Source organism: Artemia franciscana, chromosome 8 (genome assembly GCF_032884065.1).
Source record: "Artemia franciscana chromosome 8, ASM3288406v1, whole genome shotgun sequence".
In the NCBI taxonomy this organism is placed as follows: domain Eukaryota; kingdom Metazoa; phylum Arthropoda; class Branchiopoda; order Anostraca; family Artemiidae; genus Artemia; species Artemia franciscana.
In genome coordinates, this window is record NC_088870.1 from 47,159,859 (window position 1) to 47,165,858 (window position 6,000).

Below are 6,000 nucleotides of genomic sequence, written 5' to 3' on the forward strand. Positions count from 1 at the left end.
ACTGCACGAACAGCCAAGTTGACTTCGTGTAAATATTGTGGCTGGAAGCAGCAAAGTAAGGAAGCATTTCTATCAAAGACTGTAGATAAAGCTCAATATTTCTACCTCGTTCAGCCCTCAGACTCGAGATTTCAAGCAGGTCCAGATAGTGAAACCAGAAACGAGAAGTTCTGAACTCGGAGAATCGTTCTTTTATACTATGAAATATTTCATATATAAGCTCTACTTCCGACACATGTGCTTGGTCAATAGTATCTTCCTCAAGGAGTGACTCGTCAGTCTGTTTTGCCTTTTCAAGGGGTTCCGGTAGCAGTTTATTGCCATCAAAACTCTGTTATTGAGTTTTGATGATAAACGGTTCGCATAGAGGGCTATCTCCAACACACGATGGCCTCGCAAAGCACCAGAGACAGCTTTGCCATGTAACTTTGCCTTCGCCCCGTTTTAGGCGTGCATACTTGACTTTTGATTTTTAGAAGTCTCGAGTGAGCCATAAGAAAGCCAATGGGTCCTAGGAAACTAACCTGGGTCTGAAATCCATCTAGGACAACAACAATATTTCTTAAAGCACTTGTGGCAGGCTGTGTATTGACGACACACTTTTCCTTCCAGCAAAGCAGTTGGTAAAAGGTAATTAATAGAGTTTTTCCAGCTTGACTAGCGCGTTCGTTAGCATGCGAAAGTGTAGAATAAGCACAGGAGATCAGAAAATTAGAAAATCATTGAAAATAATAAATAATTTTCCGTTCTTTTCCAAAATCAGAAGCATAATCCTTAGCAATATCACACAAAATCTCATTTCTACTCAATGCTCAAGGATCCAAATTTATTCTTTTGCCTTTTTTTCGGAAGTAAATAAAACGACAAAAACCTTTTATATTGCCTTGAACCCAGTCATGAAGCAAGTACAATGGTAGATGAATCCGGTGATTAGATCAGCTAAAGAATGACACTAAGGAATAAAAACTCCAAACTGGAAGGGGAGGGGATTCTAGAATACTAGTTTGAAATTAAACTGTTTGAGACTCATATTCTAAGGTGCCATTCCTAGGTTGATAGGAAATGGCGAACCGACGAAAATTGATTAAAATAGCTAATGCATATAGGTTACTTTTTACAACTGTTTTAGGTAAGATGAGGTACTTGGTAAAATTCTAGTTAATTGACTTATTGCTATCTCGGAAAGGGTTTAGGTTAGGATAACAAAACTTTCAGGGATGGGTCTACAGGCTAAAGCATGTCCTGAGAAGGTATTTTAAAGTACCCACCTCTACTCCTTCTCCCTCTAGAGGGCCCCGAAATTTGTTACATGACCTATTGAAATTTTGACAAAACAATATTTTGCCTTAATTTTCAGTTACTAGTTGCTTATTTTCTGCCTTTAGTTCTGAAGATGCAATTCCTATTATTTTAGTAGAATTTTGAGCCATATCAATGTTTTTTTTTCAAAATTTATGAAATGTATTTGCATATATTTAAAACCTTATAAATAGAATTGAGCAAAGTTATGAAGCTGAAAACAATTTTGTTGTACTTCCATTAAGCAGAAGATCTATTTTACAAGGTTTCACTTTTATAACACACATATTTTTAAAGGTCGTCAAAGGTCAGGGCCGTCTTGAGGGAGAAGGAGTGGAGGTAGTTGCTTCAGAATACCTTCTCGGGACATACTTTAGTCTGTAGATTCATCCCTGAAAGTTTTATTTTCCTAACCTAAACCCTTTCTGAGATAGCAAGAAGTCAATTAACTAGAATTTAATAATAACCTAAGTTTGATTTTTGTTGAAGTTATTTAAGAATGACTCCTGAATCACAAAGGCTGTATAACTAGAATAATAACCTCTTTTAAAAGTTAAAAAAACTTTAGCGTAAGAGCAAGCTTTTGAGGAGAGACAGTGTAGCCTTCTCCCCCCGACCCCCACAACAGAGAAAATCCTCCTGAAGTCGTCTATCCCTTGGGGACTTTAGGGGATTAAGCCACACTCAAAGATAAAGTAATTGGATTTCGACTATGCTGAACAAAATGGCTATCTCAAAAATTTTGATCGGTGGAAAATATGCCAAGCTTGATCTATGTGACTTCTTTATGCAGACAGACAAGCATAAAAATAACTGACGATTGTGTGACATAAAAAGGATCATGAAGAAACTAGAAGCCGAAGCAGCAGAAAATTTACTCATTACCATGCAATGTCTGGCTCTGATACAACATCTAGACTTTACGGCGTAGAGAGACCAGCACTGGTTTTCTTGTCACAAGATCTTCATGATACCAGGATCTAATTGCTAGATCACCGAAGCCGGAGAGAAAGCTTTGCTCCACGTTTACAAAGGGAAAAGTATAAGAAGACATTGAAGGATGTCCGAATATGGTTATTTACTATGCGGGTCACAAGTTCAAATGCTTTCATTCAGGCGGAGCAACTTTCGCCAACTTTGGCTGCCGAAAGTACCACTTTTATAGGTGTTATTTGCAAATAATGAAGTGGCAAGACACGTCCAAATTGCTAAGGCCCAAAGAGTTGGTTTTGTGCCTCTTTTCGTCACGCAATATGTATCTTCACATTTTGACAGATGCCTCACCAGCACTAGAAAATCTGCTTAAAATGGTGTGGTGCACCACCGGGTGCGAGTTTCTCAGATGCAACTGCTATCGGAACAGTTTATCCTAAAGCTTTGCCGGCGGGGAGTGTAAAGGGACGTAATGTGCTAACACTGCAGCAAGACAGGATGAGTACAATAACCAAGACGACTAGTAAGAAGAATTAGCTTTAGATTGCGCTTTAAAAGAAAAATGTTTTTGTGATTAATGTGAGTTCTAAACGTTCCTTTTTATAACTGAATGATCTGCAGTTTTGACAAAGAATTTACACTTATTAACCCCTCATATTACAAGGTTCTAAGAGGAGGAAATCAGGTAAATAGTAAAAAAAATTGCTTTTTAATCTCATATTTAGCAATACACTGCTCTATTTTAAATAAAATTATCTTTTAGTAGCAGGAAACTTTCAAATAATGATGTGGGTTCCATACCCACCCTCTGCCTCATTTTATGACGGTGAAAATTGATGCCCTGATACGGAAAACTGACGTCTCGATTTCTGACGTCTTGGATTCGTCATGATTGGTTTGATAGGAAACGACTATTTAAACTCCAAAACATGTGTAAACACAAAAACGACCCCCCCCCTTGTTTTCCCTATTCTAGGGTAGATTTGGGACATTTGTGCAAGAAGGATTTTGTTGATTTTTTTGTTTATTTTTCTGAACGTTTTGGTGTAGAAAAAAGCCAAGGTCAAACGGGATTTTATTTCACTAAAAACAAAAATGTAGTTTCAAATAGTTCGTCGAAACTAAGTGTGTCGAAATCTGATACTTATTCGTAAAGTTTAAATTCACCAAGTTTAATATTACCCATCAAAATTACGCACCTGAGAAAACTTAACCAATTTTAGAAGAAAGGAGAAATACCCCCAAAACATCAAATGATTATAGGCAGCGCAACAGCACTGCCTAAATAAAGAGCGATGTGGGCAAAATGCATCTTTAATTGTTTTATTGGTCTTAGGCCAGGGCATTTCGTATTGAAGAACTTGTCGTCGAAATTTCAAATAGGGCCTTTTTCACTGGAAACTGAAACAGCTAGTGCCCTTTTTGATATTCAGAAGTGATTAAGGAGAACTAAACCCCCTCCCACACCCATCATTTCCCCAAACACATTCAATAAAAAATTTCAGATAGTCGTTTTGTTTAACGTAGCTGAAAGGTTTGAAAATTACGTAATTGAAAGGGACAACCCCCCCCCCACAACTGAGGGTGGATTCCTCCCCTCCCCCCACACGCACCTCGTCTTTTCCCGAAACGAATTTGATAGAAATTTTGAGATGGCCATTCGCTGTCGCAGAAATTTCGAAAAGAGCTCATGCAAGTGGAATTTGAAAGGACAAGTGCTCTTTTTAATAGTCAAAAGTGATTGGAGACAAACACATCAAATAAAAATTTGAGATTGTCATGTTGTTCAACATAATTGAAAAGACTGTAAATTATATCTTTGAGGATGACACCCCCACCCCACAGCCCTCAGGGCAAGCTAAGATTCAGAGTGATCGGAGGGCGGATAGTGCAGTTTAAATGTCTGAAAATTGTGTCTTTTGACAACCCCCAAACCTTCTCAAGACCAGAACATTATTTATACTTTACTGAAAAAAAAGGCTGTGGATTGTCAGTTTAGTATACATATTCTGATATATATTCATTAAATTTAATATAATTTCTAATTTATTAAAGTTAAAAAAATTTTAATTTTTTTAACCCGATTTTAATTATTTAAATTGTACAATAAATAACCAAGTCCAACTCAAAACGAGCAAAAATTAACGTGAGTAGGGCTGACTACCTCCATGCCTTCTAAAGACCAGAATATAATTTGCACTTTACTGGAAACAAAATTCATTTGAAAGGTTTCCAATTTGTTTTTTACTTGTTTAAAATGGTTTTAATACATATATAAAGGGGAAAGTCCTTCCCCGTGCACTCCACTTATAGCTCGAGTGTATTGTGCCCTTTTTAAGCGTAACAAGAGATTGGAGGGCAAGCAGCCCTTGCTTCAAGCCCATTCATTTTCCAAACGCATCCAGTCAAAATTTTGAGACAGCCATTTTGTTTAGCCTAGTAGAACGGTCCAGCAATTGTGTCTTTAGGAATATTAAGCATGTCAACCCCCAACAATTATGCAATTGGCCCATTATACTTTAAAATTAAACGTGGATTTAATATAAATCAAAAGGCACCGTGTTAAATGATTTCCAATAAGACACCTAAGCAACATTTTGAGAAAAACTGGGGGTATTAACTTGAGCTTTGGGGATACTACTATTACTACTTATTCTCTTACAATTGAAATAAATAGGTGTAAGTTAGGGTGTAAGTGTATCGAGGAGGTTGTCAAAGAGCATAAATAGATTTTTTATGGACGATATTAAGTTTTATTTTTCAGGTCGACTTCAGAAGCTATAAAATAAAATTTAAAATCAATAGCTGCACTAGATATATCACTCATCACCACCTTCATTGATCTTCCACACAGATAAGACCGAAACCAACTTAATGCTGTATTTTTAATTCCAAGGTTACGCAATCTTTTCAGCAGAACTTCAAAATCCACAGTGTCAAACGCCTTCTTCAAATCAATAAAAATAGTTAGAGGGATCCAATTATTTTCTAACGCACTATTTACACAATCTAAAACGTGATGAACGGCATGCACTGTAGAATGACCTTTTTTTTAAAACCAAACTGCGAATCTGACAAAAACCAAGCGAATTCATGTACTCGTATATTTTCTTATACACTACTTTTTCATAAATTTTTGAGAAGAGCGGTAGAATGGATATTGGTCTCCAGTTCAAAATATCTCTTTTATCGCCTCCTTTATGGAGGGGTATAACTTTTGCCCGCTTTAGTTCGTCAGGAAACACACCTTTTTGAATAGATAAATTGACTAGATATAATATCACAGGTAAGAGATACGCAGAATGCTTTAATGTTTAGGCCATCAACACCAGCTGCATTAGATTTGATCGATTTCACTGCTTGGGTAATGTCATCCATAGTACATTCGGTAAAGTAAAATGAGTGATGAAGACCACGGTTATCGTCAAACTCCTCAGTATCTAGCTGTCCACTTTAATCTTTTGCCTCTTGGTTTATTTGCGATCCTACTTTGGTAAAAAACTTACAAAACTCTTCACTAACTTCTTGCCTCCCTTTCATAGTTCTTTCACCTATGGCTAACTGTTCAGTTGATGCTGAATCCTTACCATTGCCGAGAACGCTTTTAATAGTCAGCCGGGTCCCTCTAATGCAGTGGTTCCCAACCTTTTTCGGTCCGCGTACCCCTAGTCAAGGCCCAAAAAGTTTGCGTACCCCTTTCTTGAGAATCGTTGTTTTACTTTTTTCTTAACTAAAATCAGATTTTCAAAAACACAAGATTTATTGTCC